Source organism: Pinus tabuliformis, chromosome 2_1 (assembly GCF_031772625.1).
Source record: "Pinus tabuliformis cultivar Carrire ecotype Pingquan chromosome 2_1, CPIR1, whole genome shotgun sequence".
NCBI classification, from domain to species: domain Eukaryota; kingdom Viridiplantae; phylum Streptophyta; class Pinopsida; order Pinales; family Pinaceae; genus Pinus; species Pinus tabuliformis.
This window is the reverse complement of record NC_142299.1, coordinates 642618789-642635899: the sequence shown is the minus strand read 5'-3', so window position 1 is coordinate 642635899 and position 17111 is coordinate 642618789. Positions and strand designations below refer to the sequence as shown.

Below are 17111 nucleotides of genomic sequence, written 5' to 3'. Positions count from 1 at the left end.
GTTATAGATGATTTTTCAGTTCTTCAAATTGATGAAGATAGAACAGAAATAGATGAAAATACAAATGAAAATGATACTTCAAATTTCAATTCAAATATTGCTGATCATGACATTATTTAATTGTCTAACAATTTTATTCCCAGAGGCCTCATTCCTTTAGAAAAAAATTTTGATCAAAATGATGTCCTCAGAAACCCTTAGTCCATTTCTTCACAATATGACATAGAAGAAATTAATATTGAGACAGATGATGATATTAAAAACATTAAAATCTGTGCATCTTTAGATCCTGAGATCAAAACTAAATATCTTAAGTTACTTCAAATATATAAGGATGTTTTTGCATGGACCTATGCTGATCTTAAAACCTATGATACTTCATTAATACAACATAAGATTCCTTTAAAGCTAGAAGCAGTTCCTTATCAACAGAAACTTAGGAGGATCAATCCAGCTCTTCTACCAACTGTAGAAAGAGAAATTAAGAAAATGCTAGATGCCCAGATCATTCTCCCTCTTAGATACTCTAATTGGGTTGCAAATTTAGTTCCTGTTAGAAAGAAGAATGGAGAAATTAGACTTTGTGTAGACTTTAGAAATTTGAACAAAGCATCATTAAAAGATAACTATCCTTTGCCAAAAATGGATCAGTTACTTCAAATGGTTTCAGGAGCACAAAGACTTTCTATGCTTGATGGTTTTTCAGGTTATAATCAAGTAAATGTTGATTCAACAGACAAAGAAAAGACAACCTTTACTACACCCTGGGGTACATTCATGTGTGCCAGAATGCCATTTCGCTTAACCAATGCTAGAGCGACATTTTAGAGAGCTATGGATGTAGCTTTTGTGGGTCGGGTAAATAAATTTGTGGTCATTTATCTTGATGACATATCTGTTTTTTTCTAAATCTGATCAAAAACATCTAAAGCACTTGATGAAGGTTTTTGACAGGTGTAGAAAATTCGGAATATCATTGAACCCTAAAAAGTCTCTCTTTGCTATCAAAGAAGGAAAACTGTTGGGCCATATAATTTCAAAAAAAGGAGTAGTGATTGATCCCAAGCGTGTGTCTGCTATTGAAACATTGACCTTACCTAGAAACAAGAAGGAGATTCAAGCTTTTCTAGGCAATATTATTTTTTTAAGGAGATTCATCCCAAATTACGTTGAGATTGTAAAAGATATAACTGACATGCTCCGAAAGGATCATGAAGTTAAATGGATTGTCTTTTCCAGGCATGCCTTTGATCAGATCAAGAAAGCTATCTTTGAAGCTCCCACCTTGGCCATTCCTGATTACACTAAACCATTCAGTATCTTTTCCTTTGCTTCAGAAACAACCCTTGCTGCTGTTCTACTACAAAAGAATGAAGATTCCCATGACCAACCCATAGCCTTTTTCAGCGAGGTTATGAGAGATGTCGAGCTTAAGTACGACAAAATTGAGAAGCAAGCCTATGCCCTTATTCAAGCCCTGAAATCATTCAGGATGTACGTCCTACATTCTCCTATTACTGCTTATGTTCCTAATAGTGCTGTGAAAATTGTTTTAACCCAACCAGACACTAATGGAAAGAGAGGTAGATGGATCACTCAAATTCTGGAGTTTGATCTAACTATCAAATCTACAAAGCTAGTAAACAGCCAAGGATAAGCTAAGCTTCTAATTGAATCCAACTGTTAAGTGCTCAGAATCAATTCTGTTTTAGAGATACAAGGGAAGAATCCACAAGAACCTTCTCAAACTTCAGATAAGAAGAATACACAAGAACCTTTTGTCCATGCAGAAGAGGAGAATCCACAAGAACCTCCCCTTCATCCCGAAGAAAAGAATTCACAAGAACCTTTACCTTCAGATCAGATTAGCCCTTTACACATTGATGAAAATTTTTGTTTTCAGATTGGTACCAAGACATTGTAAATTTCTTGATCCATTTTGAATGTCCAACATCATTCTCCAAAATCCAGTGTAAAACTCTCAAACTGAAAGCAGTGAAGTACTGTATCATAAACGCAAATTTGTACTGGAAATATCCACTAAATATTTAGTTATTATGTTTAACAGAATCAGAAACTGAAGAAATCATTGATCAGTTTCATATAGGATTTTGTGGATGACATTATGCTTGGAGAGAAACAACATATAAGATGTTAAGGGGAGGATTCTATTGGTCAACATTGTTCTTACAAGTAGGGGCAAAGGTCAGAGGTTGTGTTCCTTGTCAAATGTTCACTGGTAAGCAAAAACTAGCAGCACTTCCACTAGTTCCATCAATAGTCTCAAAACCTTTTAGCCAATGGGGATTAGATTTTATTGGAGAGATTCATCCCACTTCAAGTAATCAGCATAGATGGATCCTTACTGCAACAGAGTACTTCACTAAATGGGTGGAAACAATTCTAGTGAAAAATGCTACTGATTTAGTAGTAATCAAATTTATTGAAGAGAACATCTTATCTAGATTTGGTTGCCCAACTCAAATTGTCACTGATAATGCAACGGTTTTTTCTAGTGTTAAAATGATTGAGTTTTGCCAGAAATATCAGATTTTTTTACATCATTCAACTCCATATTACCCACAAGGTAATGGCCTTGTTGAATCTTCAAATAAAATTCTGGTAAAGGTAATTAAAAGGACTCTAGCAGATCATAAAAAGAGCTGGGACTCTCATTTAATTTATGCAATATGGGCAAACAGAATTACTCTAACGAGATCTGCTAGTGAATCTCCTTTCCAGTTAGTTTATGGGAAAGATGCAATCTTCCCTACCAATTTGGCCTTCCCTGTTTTCAAATTCCTGTAGGATTCAACAGATGAACCTGATGATTTTTCAAGGAGAATAAATCAGATTATTGAACTAAATGAAAATAGAGATGAAGTTCAACTCAAATTGAAAAAGTATCAGAATAAGATGAAGAGTATGTTTGAAAGAAGAGCTAGGGAAAGGGGCTTCAAGGAAGGTGATCTAGTTCTAAGATGGGACTCTAGGAGAGAAGAAAAGGGAAAACATGGCAAGTTTGACAACCTGTGGTTTGGACCTTTAGCAATTGCTAAAGTAAAGGGAAACAACACTTTTGTGCTACAAAATCTTGAGGGGCTATATTCCACTTACCCTGTAAATGGAAGGTTTCTCAAACATTACATTCAGTACTGAGAAGTTGAGCTAGATTTCATTACTTCCATTGTAAAAATTCCGGTTTCTTTTACTTTTCAAGCTGTCAGTGTGATTTTTTACAACAAAGACTCCATAGCCCGAGGAGAAGGCACATGGATCTACAGGTTCTCTACATTCTACAGGAGAAAGCAGTCCCCAGTTGGAGCCAATGTTGTAGCATTTTTTGGTTTTGATAAGTTAGAATCAATTAGTCAAAAAATGAAAATATTTTTCAAAAAATGTTAAGCTAGGATATGGACAAAAAGAATACTGAATAAAAATGTTAGGAAATATTTTCATAAATATATCCATATCAAAGAAAATGTTAGGATAGATGTCCTAAAGAATGAAGGCAAAAATAAAATGTTAGGTTAGAAAGAAAAACAAAAAGCAATAGACTGTGAAAGTGTGCAAGTCCAAGTGCCACTACTTTTTACTTTATTATGCAAAATAATGGTTGTGTGCAACTTGTCATAAATGCCACAACCCATGATAGTCAAACTGTTTAACCTTGACTAGTTCATGCTTTAAATTTCATGTTTATAATTAGAAAATAAAGATCTAGCCAACCTGTTTAATCATGGCAGAGTAGTAGTTAGGCAAAGAATAATAAGGAGCTCATCAGTTTAATCTGAGCCCTTGGATGTTATTAGGTTAGAATTAGATAGTTTATTTTTCAAAAGAAAAAGGAAAGAAAGGGTCTGCTAGCTTAAATGCACCCAATTAAGTGAAGAAAAAAATGTTAGGGTAAGTAAAGGGTAGGTAGAAGAAAGGTTGTAGAAGAACAAAGTTGATGGAAGCATAAAGCGCATTTACTATGCTTGATCATGTGTTTCAATGTGCAGGAGCAGTTATGAAGATGAACAGATATTCACAAGTGGATTTGGTTAATTTCCCCTCATTCATTTCATTCCCCACTACATACTAATTTCCTCATTTTCCCTCATTTTGTGTTAAAAAACCTTTTTTCCTAGTGTGAAACCCATTTCCCCTTGAAGAATCACTTTCCCCTTGTAAATTTCCTAAAAAACCCATAAAACGCCTTAAGCCTAAGTTTTATGTTCCCCCCTCTTTATTAATTTAACTACATGATTCACCATTTTCTGACTAAAACTTTTAACCCACCACCCTTGGTGTGGTTAAATAAACCCCGCCGCAGTTAAACCCCGGTCCCACTCCGTTAATCTCTGCGTATGCTCCTTCTGTGCATCTCAACCGCGCGATAGCCATCTGATCACCTGCTCCCAAATCAAACGATCCACAACCATATCGTGCACTCTCAATCTCCGACCTTTACCTGCCCGAGAGAACACGAAATTAGTGGTTTTGCTCGGGCCCCTTGTGGTTACGTGTCATTCCCACGTTAACTCGCGTGCCCTCGGAGAAAAACCACCCCACGGCCAGAAGCAGTGCGATGAGTCTCCAAAACCGCTCCCCGCATATGACAAAAACATCCACTGTTCACCTTGCGCCAAATTTTAAAAAGTTAACTGCTTGCCTGTTTAAACGTGAAAACCCTCATGTTCACTCCTTTCGCTTGTTTTTTAGTAAAACCTGTATAACCCTCCTGCGCCACCCTAAGCCTCTCCAACTGATTTAGCCATTGTTTACCTCCCGAAAATGCTTCGAACTCCATCCACAGACCTTTCAACTCAAATGAAGCCATTGTGGCCCTCCCTGTCAACCTGTGTTTTCCTTAACAATTGTTGTATTTTGCAGGTGATTAGCAAAAGACCAGGAGACTGGATAAACAGTTTTGACACTAGTTAAAAACCTATTTACTCCAAGATTCTCAGGAAATCTATTCAAAAGGCTTTATTTATCAGAAGTTTTTGTACAAATAGAAGATCAAGTTTAAACCAGAGACAAAGCAGAAAGAAGTCATTTTACACAGTAAATGTTAAAACAGACAATTTACACAGTTAAAAGATAAAACAGAGGAGGCAGATAGAACATACAGATGAAAGACAAAATGGTTAAAGTGTATCAGATGAAAGGTCATAAGTAAATATGACATCCAGCGAAGATCAAACAGAAAAGCAGCTTAAAGGGCAAAATATCAAAGACCAAAGGCAGCAGAACCTAAATAACAGGGACAGCAAGCAGCAGTTCAATAGCTGTCTCTATCTTCTTGCATGAAGATATTTCATTTTCCTAGAATAAATCCTTAAACAGTTTAGGATATTTTCTTAGTTCTACTATTGTATAAATAACTCTCTTCTCGAGAGGTTTAGGGTTCAAACATTGAAACAAGTTCATCATTGAACCAAGTTCACTATTCACCATTGAACTAGGTTGACCATTGAAGAAGTGTTGCACTCTTGAAGAAGACTGCACCTTGATGAAGCATTTGTAAACACTTGATGTACTTGACTTTTCTGGACCCTTAATACAAAGCAGAGGATTCTAAATTTAGTTTTACACAGTTTGTGTTTCCCGTAAGCTTTTCCAGTTCACACATTATGTCTTTCCTCATATTCTTATGTCTTACAAAGATACCTAGGTAGGAATAATTGTGTCTCAATTTACTCCTATAAGCTCCTGAAGTGATAATCATTAAAGAGAATGGATTAATGAACTATCTGTTTAATTACTTCTATCTAAATCAATAAATCATCAACATCTTGTTGTAAGCATAAGCATATTCTCTTGAACCTTCTGAACATCGGTCAGAGGTTTTCATACTTATGATTGTTTAATTTTCTGTTTGAAAAATGTAGTGATCATATTATTTTTTGTTTCAGTTCACCACCATTCAAACGTTATCACTGTGTGAAGTTTTGTAGCAGCCCTCTACTTTGGGATTAATATTATTCAAAAGGTTAGGCATTACAGTGTTACATCTGTTTTATTCATTGGTCTTCCAAACTTAAACAAAAATCCCCAAAACAATTATCTTAGATGCTCTAGCATTGGTAGCTAACCACTATTATCTCAGAGGTACAACACCTGTACCTGCAGTCATTCATGACAAGACGTCATCAAATCTAAAACCTCCTAGTCTACCATGACACATGATCATTCAGATGTAGGTGATCGGGAGAGGCAGCAGGGTTGTGATGTGGGAGGATGGCTCCAGGGAACTGTTGATGAAAATGGCGCAAGAGTCACTGAGAGATGGAGACAAGCGATTTGAGTTGACAGTGATTGTTTGTAAGGTCTAGCTCGATTGGGAGGAAAAATTGCGCAAATTTTGGGAGGAACAGTCTGCGCTGCTGAAAGGCAAGGCAGGCATGCTCTGCGCATTTTTCAGAATGAATGGGTAGTGGGGCTGGACAACTAGATTTGCGTAATTTTCCAGAGGAACAGGCCAGGCTGCATGAAGGGTCAGCAGGCAAGGATTGTGCAGTTTCTCTGGGGAATAGCCCGGGTCACTGGTAGCCAGAACTGTGCAATTCCCAGAGGGAACTGCTAGTTGGCTGCTGGGGTCACTGGCACCCAGAACTGTGCAATTCCCAGAGGGAACTGCCTGTTGGCTGCTGGGGTCATTGGCAGCCAGAACTGTGCAATTCCCAGAGGGAACTGCTAGTTCACTGCCCGCGAAATTGGCAGCAGAAACTGCACAATTTCCAGAGGGAACTGCTAGTTCACTGCCCGCGAAATTGGCAGCAGAAACTGCACAATTCCCAGAGGGAACTGGCAGTTTGCTGTTGGGGGCTGCTGGGAAGGAAAACTACATTGAGACCTAGAGGCCAACCTGCTGATCATCTCTGCGCAATTTCTGAGATGAATAGTTGGTCCACTGTCGGGATGACTGACTGGGAAAACTGCGCAATTATCTGAGTGAGACAGGGACAGGCACTTGGTGTCTGTTCAGTCGGTCTACGCAATTTCCTAAGTTAGTCGAGCGGGTGAGATCAGTCGCCTCTGTGCAATTTTTTAGGGGAGTCAGTGTCGGGGTGACTGCCAGGTCCGACTGTCCAGGTGACCAGCATGAGAGTTGATAGGATTGCTTGCGAGCAGCGTAGCTTGAAAATACTAGCTTGGTGCTTCTGCGTTGTTCTGGTTGACAGTCAATCGAGTCGATGGCAGGGTGATGGTCCAACTGTCAGAGGGGAGTCAAGTCGTCAGAACCTTCAGCAAAAATGGCTAAGTGTGTGAACAATCGAAATATGCATAGGTGATCATATGACACACACTCGCATGACTTGACGACGAAACGACCAAACCATCCAGACACATATGTTCAACAAGATTGACCGACAGTGTAAGCGACAAGCGCGACACTCATGATTGCTTGTTCATTGATCGAGACGACGCTTGCGCAACAGTGAATGTGACTCCGTGTGTGAGTGTGACAGATGCTTTCATAGAGAATACAACAAGCACATACGAAGCGAAGACTTTAAGCATAACCAGAACATGGTTGCAAGCATGACTTAGAGTTATGGCTTAGGCAATAACAATAGCGGTGGGAAGGAACTGAATGAGTTATGGCTTACGAGAATCGGGCATCTACACCATGAGCACTCAAAATGCTCAAGGAAATAGTAACAAGGGTTCCAGATCTTGGCACGGAACATGATGATGTGTGTAGAGGATGTGTACTTGGGAAATATGCTAAGGCAACATTCCCAAGAAGTGACAGCAAAGTAGATGGCGTGTTAGGACTTATACACTCAAATATTTGTGGCCCAATGTCCACTAGAGCTCTTATTGGTGTCGAATACTTCATTACCTTTATTGATGACCATTCCAAGAAAACCTGAATTTACTTCTTAAATACCAAAGATGAGGGATTCGATCATTTCAGAGAGTTTAAGGCTCCCGTGGAGAATACAACAGGGAAGAAGATCAAGTTGCTTCGCTCAAATAATGGTGGAGAATATATTGATAAAGACTTCATAGATTTTTGCGTGAAGGAAGGCATCAGAAGAGAATGGACAACTCCATATAATCCACAACAGAATGGGGTAGCAGAGTGGAAAAACAGAACCATAGTTGGGGCTGCAAAAGCAATGTTGTATGACCAAGATTTTCCCAGGTTTTTATGGGCAGAGGCATGTAACACGACAGTGTATATTCAGAACAGGACTCCTCATAGAGCTTTGGGGAAGAAAACGCCAAAAGGGGTCTTCACAGGGAAGAAGCCAAAAGTTAGTCACTTCAAGATCTTTGGCAGCGTTGCTTATTGCCACATGCCAGATGAAAAGCGTACCAAATTGGATTAGACTGCAAAGAAGGGGTTTCTCGTTGGGTATAACGAAACCTCAAAGGCATGCAAGATCTACATTCGTAGTAGTAGGAAGATTGTGGTGAGATGAGACGTGAAGTTTATGGACGACCGAGCTTTTAGGAGATCTCGTGAGATTCCTGTAGGTGATCAGAATCAATTAGGAGAAGCTCCTTCGGTCCAGCGATAGGGGCAACTAGTGGGACCGACAGCAAGATAGTCACAGGGATGAAGTACAGTGACTAGTATAGTATTTCCTCGGGTGCAGGAGATCTGGGGAGATCACAACAGATGGAGCAATAGAGGCAATATGAGGAGGAGTTGGTTGAGCCTCCCACCACTAGTGATCGAGCCAGTGGAGAGGTTTTGTCAAACATTGGAGCTCCTAGGACGAACAAAAGATAATGCACACTGCAGACAACCTGACCGATACCAAGCATTGGTGGCTCAAGTTGCAGAACCTTCCAGCTTTAAGGAAACTACATAGCAATAGAAGAATATAGCTCTATCATGACGAATGATGTTTGGGAGGTGGTGCCAATGCTTGAAGATAGGTCAGTTGTAGGTTCTAGATGGACCTACAAGATCAACTATGCTGCAGATGGCAAAAGGATTACCCTATTAGGTGTTAACTCCCTAATTAGGAGTGGCCAAAGGATTACCCTATTAGGTGTTTCTAGCCCCCAAGGGGAAGTGACATTTCATCAGTCCATCCTTCAATCAATAGGTGTTATGTGAATAATGATGGTAATTGAGGGGAGAATACTTCATGGCCAAGTGACATGGTCATAGGGACCAACACGATGGGGATCCACATCCTCAGTGTATATATGTGAGGTGGGAGCAATTGTGGATGCATGAGTTACCGACCCAACCTTTGTTTTTCCACCCCTCTTGCATGTCTTTTAATTTCTCTTTATTTTTCTTGTATTATTGCTCATAGCTCAAAGGGTTAGAGCTTGCTTTGTATGATGTATAGCAGTTGTATTACCACTTAATGATGAGGTGTTAATTTTCATATTGTTCTATGTTGTATCAATTACTTTAGCCCAATTCCAAACTTCAATTAGCAATATTTCCAATTATAATTAGTCTTTCCATTCATCAACAGTAATTGAGATAGAACAATATATGCAATGACAAAGAAGACAATCAACACATCAACAAGAGACACTAGATTTGGTTGAAGACCAGGGAAAAACCCCACTAGGCGGAAAACCCTTTGAAATTCTTCTTTTATTAGATTGTCATAAAATGTTCAGCAGAGAGTGCAATGAGCCCAATACAATATGATTAGCAATACAACCCAAAAACTTTAGAAACCATTCGAATTAACAATTTAGAACTGAGGTGCAGGGCGGAGCCGACGATGGACCCTAGCCAATTCTCTGCCGCCTCCCCTGTTTCGGCCGCCGTATGGCCCCTGCTCAGCCCTGTCGATGCTGCTGATGCGAGTTCAACACAGGGAATGCAGGTATTCGCTCCCATTTCTGGCTTGCATGATTTCAAATATCTGCTGAGAGTTCCCCCCCATCTTTTCTACGTCGATCTGGTCGCTGGGGCAGCCCGTTCTTGGTCCTCTTCTGTTGCATCTAGATATAGCAGCAACCACATGACTACAGATGCAGTGGCTAAGCACGAACCTGCAGTCTATGCTCTCATTCTTTCCCAGGCGGCGGCTTGTGGGAAGAAAGTCTTTGCCCTGAAAGGCGGCTCATTCATACTTACACCTTCTCTATCCCCCCAGATTCGCCATTTCTCTGTTACTGACCCTCAGAACTCTTCAAGCTTCCTGATTCGGCACGGATCGACCATCTGGAAACTCTTTGGGGCGGACCGCATTGACAGAACCATCAACCTGAGGATTCTCTCCTCATCTCCTCACAAACCCCTGCGGCAAGTTCAGGAACAGAAAGCCCTTCAAAGTTCCAGCCTTCTCACGTCTCAGATCTGCAGAAGCAAGCACCCTCTGATCTCACTGCCTCGTTCCAGATTCTGATCAAGCTAAAATCGGGCAAAACGCTGCTACAATGGGTGAGAACGTCGGATCAAGTGCAAGACCTCAAGCTTGCTCTAAAACTCAAGGTGGGGATTCCATCCGCAGCTCATCGACTTCTCTATGAAGGTAAACAGCTTGAGGATCTTAACCCCCTATCTTTTTACAGTATTAAGAGAAATGCCTCCATTGTTTCAACCTTTCGTTTGAGAGGGGGAGTTGGGGAACAATCCTCCTCAGCTGGGGCATTTTCATACAAGGACGCTGTCCATGCTCAGCTGCCCAAGAGAATAGCTCCTCCAGCTCGGCTCCCAAGCCCTTTCTGGTGGACAAACTAGACGAAACCCCATCCATTGAAATAAAGCATCCATCGCTGGATGAGCAAACTCAAAAGTTTGCTGAACATGCCATTATCTGCAGGTTCAATGGGTTATGGCCACGCACAGCAAATCTCTACCAATGGCTTCACACTAACTGGACCAACAACTGCAAGGTTCTGTTATGCTCAAAGGGTTTCTTCATCGTAGTGTTTGCCTTCGATGGGGACTATCAAAAAGCCTTAACTGATGGCCCATGGTTTTGGGGTGCAGCGAGCCTATTCCTCACCCCTTGGTTCTCAGATTTTGATCCTTCTACAGCAGTCATCACTAAACTTCCCATCTGGGTCAGACTTCCAAACCTCCGGCGCATCTATGGCACTTTGCTGTATTCCAAGGGATTGGCGATTCTCTAGGCCGCTTCCTAGACACAAACATCACTAGAGGGGAAAAAGGCTTATACACCTTTGCCAGAATTTGTGCAGAAATAGATATGAGCAAATGTCTCCCGGACCAGATTAATCTCAAAATTGGAGACTTCCACTGGACTCAAACCTTGGATTACGAGAACACAACCTTTCGCTGCCGAAATTGCCATCATACAGGACACCTCCAAAGCTCTTGTCCCACGATGCCGGCCAAAAAGAAGAAATCCATTCATAAACAGAAATCCAAAAGCTGGAAGCCACATGATCCTTCCCCCATGGACGATTTTGACTCCAGCTCGGATGAAGAGGAAGAGAATATGGAAGGACTGGCAGCAGAGCCAGCACAGGATCCGCCAGCGACTGGTCCTGTGGATCCATCTGTTCTACCAGTCTCACAGAAAAGGAATCATGAATCCTCCACCTCGGATTCAGACAAGGAGGCCTCTCTGCCAGCACATCTCAGTTTGCAGATCAGGCCAGCCCAGCAAAGTTCTCTTGATTGGGTCAAAGTTGGAAAAAAAAAAAGGGAAAAAATGCCGAATAGTCGATACTACACATGTGGGGTAGAATCCTCTGTTCGGTTCCTGCTCCTCTGTTCCTCGCTCCTTTGTTCCTCTTGCTTCTTCATGCTCAGTTCTGCTCTCTTCTCTTCTTCTCTTAGGAGCCGAGGTGGATAGCCTATCCTTTCCGGCTACCTTTGTTCTTGTCTCTCTTGGTTGTAAGCTCTCATTGTACCATACGTTTTCTTAATAGATTTAGTCTTTACTAAGAAAAAAAAAAAACTTTAGAAACCAGTTTACAATGGCATAATATATAAGAGACAACTTGATTTAGACTTCAGACAGCATCAGAAAACTTTGGATGATGGTCAACTATAGTCAAACACCTGGACACTCCCTTCAAGTTAGTGTGTGTGCGTCTGTAGCTCCCAGACGCTCCCTTGTCCTTAGCATGCGTGCGTTTATGGATGAGATTTCCTTGTGTTGTGTGTGCGTCTGGAACAAAAACCCTAATTTTTGTGCAAACTTTAGATCTGTGACTTTAGACCCTTGTACAACCTTTTCCTTCGCCAATGTGTCGAACCAAATCAGATAGAAGAGAATAAGATGCTTGGATGTGATGATGTCCAAATGAGCTTCTAGGTCACTTGTATTTATAAGCTTCTAGGGGTGTCCAACAATGTCCATTTGATGTTGAGGCTGACCTGTCCAAGTGTGCATGAGAGTGAAGCCAACTTGATCCAATATCCATGAGTGGGTGCACAAAATCAAAAACCAACTTTTTCTTGTCCAAAAGAGGTGATCGTTAGGTCAATTTTGGTCCTCTCAAAAAGAGGAACTCAATGCCATCATCATCTCCATCAAATGAGTAATCCAAAGTGGAATTTGACTGCAGTTGCATATTTTTAACACTCCCTCTCAACTAGGGAGAATTCCACCTGTAAAACCTGTCCATCGATCAATGTGTCATCCTGTCATCATGTGTACAAATATGCTCAACTCTATTTGCTAAAAAATTCTCAAATCTAAAGAAGAAGAATCATGGGGAGCAAAAGCTACCACCCTCTATCAACAGGCTACAACACGAAATATCTATCATCGGGCTACTACCTGGAAATATGTCATTGGGATACTACCTGGAAATATGTCATGGGGAGCTACAACTCAACCCATATCGAGCAATAGGTGATGTAGGGGAGCTACTACTCAACCCATCCTATTGCCCATCAATCTTCCCAACAATGACCCTTAAGAGTCATGTGGTAGAACACCTGCATCATAATCCTAGCTTGGGCGAGATACCCGATTTAACAAAAGTAAGGATCTCGTGCCCCCTAGCCTCCTCACCCGTTGGCCAGACAGGGAGGGATAATATCAGCAAGCCTAGCTTGTGGATATGATGCCAACTGGGGTATACTCTCCAAAGACCAAGATAGGGTGAGCTACTACTCCAAACCTATGGGTAACAGATAGGGGTGATGCCCTATTGTCCAAAGTTCCCTCAACCCCAAGAGCCCTCTATCTCAATTCCTCACCCTAGGAGCTCAAATAGGGGGGAATAGTATGGCTTAGTGTCCTCTATCTGTGGTGCCCCTTATCAAAAGGGATCACATCCATTAGTCCAAGATGCTCTCTGATGACCAAGAACTTCCCTTTTGGCAAAGCCTTGGTGATAATATTTGCAATATGCTCATCTGTCGATATGTGATGGAGTCGAAGGGCTTCTCTCTATACCATATCACGAATGAAGTGGTATCGAATCTCTATGTGCTTGGAATTGTCATGGAACATGGATTCTTTGCCAGACGGATCCCACTCTTGTTGTCGCAATATATCACTGTAGTGTCTAGGACCTGCTCAAATAGCTCTCCAAAGAGATTCCTCAACCAAACTGCTTCGCAACTAGCCATGCTAGCGGCAATATGCTTGTGAGAATTTGTCTAACCCCAAATCTTGCTGCAACAATCGATGTTATTTCTTCTATTTGTTAATTTAATTAAACAAATTATTTGCTATGTGCTACAACAAATATCGAAACAAATATATTGCTACCTTCACAAAATAAATACTACGGAAGAAATAAAAATGTTGGAAGAATAGATGTACACACACACAAATACACCCAAACTCGGGAAAATCGGTTCAGCAGCTGAGGGTTTTAATATTATGCAGTAATAAATCTGAGTACAAGACTATGGATGCTCAAATCTAGCAATCCATACAGAGAATTGACTGACATTAAATCTAGTGAGAAAAAAATCTCACTCCCACAGGGGATTTGACATTGACCTTAGCTCAAGTTGAGCTGCTCTTTGATACCTCTGCGCAGTCACTGCATCAACTTACGCAGCACTGCATCCTCACAACTCGAAACTGCTTTCCCTCTCGCTATCTAATCAACTTCTCTTTGGAAGATGGATCCTCCTGGCCTCCAGACTCTATCTCCAGCTTCTGGCATTGAATCACTACTTCTCCCCAACAAAATATGGAATCCCCTCTGAAGCACTGCATTGCCTCTCTGTGGCACTTACTGCCTCTATGCAGTGCACTCATCGGAACTGGAAAAACTTCCTCTGGGCTTAGTATCCCTGCCCCTTTCTCACTGCTTCAAACTCACTAGCTCTCTCTCCTGAGACTCTAACGCTGCTACTCTGGTAATCGATCTTTCAGTGAAATCGAACTGTTGGTGTGTGTTCTCCAAGCCCCATCAAGTTTCTTCTTATAATCTCTCGTTGAGACATCAACAACCACAATTAAAACTTAATCGATGGCTGAGATTAACTAGAACTCGATCCAAGTTTTTTTCTAGAAGATTCTCACCATGACTTAATTAATACCCTTTAATTAATCATATTTCCTAAGTTTAGACTTAGGAAATGTTAAAAAATGATTAATTATTTTAATTAATTCGTCTCTAGGTGGAATTTCCATCAACAATTTATGGGTTTTGGAGAATACATGTATTCTAGCCTCTCCACCAAATTTCGTGGCTAGAACATATCTGATGCTACAAAAACTAACACTCCCTTTTAACGAGGAACGTGTTCTAGTGCTGCAACCCACTGAAGCAACACCTTGTCTCTGCACCACCTCTTGTCACGCTATTGATGTTTGGTTGTTGCTACCCGCCAGCTACTGCGCAACTCTGATATACGTTGCATCTGTGCTGTTGTTGGCCCTGTTGAACTGCTGCCAACACTGCATTTTCCCTGCAACTCCCTCTCCATCTGTTGTTGCTGCAACTGCAACAACTGCAACTGAAACACAGCCAAAATACTGAATCAACTGTGATCAGTATGAAGCATCTTTCTCCCTAGTCTCTGACTGTTGCTAGTTCCTGCGCTGTCACTGAAGCCTTTGCGTTGCTGCTAACTCTGCTCTGTGCCAACTGCACTGCTGCAAACTCTGCACTGCACTACCTAGTATCTGATCGCTACTAGCCATTGCATCTGTCACTCTAACATATGACTGCACCATCTGCCACTAATCCATCTTGCTACTGAAATACTGTGGGCTCCCATAGCAAGGTTCTGATTCAAGAGGTGGACATCCTCAAGAATCCTGCCCATGTTGTAGCTCTCTGGGGCTACAAAACCAAATCACCCCACCTCACTCTTGGATGTATATCAGTGATCATGGAAAACTCTTCCTCCAATCTGGAGGACAACCTGTCGATCTCTGCATGAGTTGTCGCTTGGTCTTGCTTTTCCTCCTTGTCCTTCTTCTAGAGAGGACATTGGGTGTTGTACTAGCCAAACTCACCACATTTGAAGCATTTGACATTGGAAAGGTCCTTCTTCCTCATGCGTTGCTCCCGCTACCCCTTTGATGCGAGGGCCACATTCTCCTCTTCCTTCACTTGCTTTTTCCCACTATTGCTGTTGCTGCCACTGATGGTGCTCTTCAAAAAATCTCACCTCATCTCCTCGTGCTGCAAATCAGCCCACATTTGATCCCACTCTGGCAACTTGTCTCTACCCAGAATAATCTGGACGAAGACCTACTAGTCTTTGGAAATGATGTTTAGAGCTAACTGCAACAAATCCGTAGGCTGGGGCATTGACCCTACTGCAGACGATTGGTCTTGGATATCCTGAATACTAGTGAGAAAGGGGTCTATGCGCTCCCCTTTTTGCATCCTTGTACATCTCAGCTTCTTCTCAAGATACATCTTTCGCTGCTTGAAGATCCCTGGTATAGTGTAGCGAGCGCTTCCCACATCTGCTTGGCAGTATCTTTGCCAGCTATGTGAGACACCATGTGATCTCGAACCCCATCGAGAATCAACCTCTTTGCTTTTGCCATCTCCTTCTTGTAGGTCTTTAGCTAATTTGCATCCGTGGGTACTGTTGTCGCGCGAATCGGCACGACAACGCTCAGACCGGGGGCTGTCACTCTGATCCCCAGTCCCTCTGTTTAAGCCAGTCTCCCACGGCTAAGGGGGGTAGACCCTGTGAAACGATGAAGGCCAACTGCCAAACAGTTGGGCTGGGAGACGAGAATGCACTAGGATGATTTTATTGACTTGATAGACCAGTGCCTTATGATATTGGTGCTTAAATGATTACTTGCAGGACGATAAAGGAAAATGGACCATAAACAGCAATCATTTATCATTAGATAATGAGGACAATGCTTTAAATATCCAGTAAAACACAAAGTTCATCAAATAACGATATCCAGCAAACCAAGAGAAATAAATTGCTTTGCATAACAGTGAAATCAGATGTCTATTTTGTATTCAGATCTCAGCATGAAAGATATGCGGAGATAAGCAACTGAAGGTGGTAAAAGTAATTCTCCACAAAAAAAAGGAAATTTTTTTTTTTTTTTTTTTTTTTTAATCTAGGAAAAAAAAAAAAAAAAAAAAAATCTAAAGGTTAATCTAAAACTAAACTATAAAAAAAAATTTAAACTAAACCCAAAATCTTTTTTATTTTTTTATTTTTTAAAAAAAAGAAAACCTAAAAAAAATCTAAAATTTACAAAACTTTTAAAAATCTATTCAAACTGAAAGTAACTATAACAAAAAAAGCTTTTTACTATTTTTTAATTTTTTATTTATTTTAAAAACCAAAATAGAACAAAAATTGAAATCTAATTAAAATCTATAAACCTAAACTATAATCTGACCTGCTTGACTCTCTTTTCTTTCTTTCTTTCTTTTTTTTTTTTTTTTAAATACAATTTTAAAATCTAAATGAAATAAAATCGAAACTCTATAAACCTAACCCTAACTATATGCTATCACCTACGCATAACCAAAACAGAGAAAACAAATAGGAAAACGACCAAAAGCGATGCCACTGTAATATGATTTTCAGTCTTTCGACGGCAGGGGTGAGAGGATTTCGACGGCGACTGAGTAACGCGCAGGGGATGGCAACAATGGACAAGACTGCAGCTGAAGAATGAAATCAGACCGAAGCCTGGATGAAACCAAATCACGCCTGCGGATTATTTCATCACTGGAAACGACAATCCGAATGAGATACGGCCGCAGATCAAACCCCAACGAAAAGATGCAGTCACGCAAAC

At 40.9% G+C, this 17111-nt stretch overlaps 1 protein-coding gene across 2 annotated transcripts in view; it reads left to right on the top strand.

Annotated features, from left to right (window-relative positions):
- The window catches only part of LOC149202209 (uncharacterized), a 511066-nt gene that overhangs the window by 424634 nt on the left and 69321 nt on the right, over window positions 1-17111 (top strand). The gene's annotated exons all lie outside the window — the stretch shown is intronic.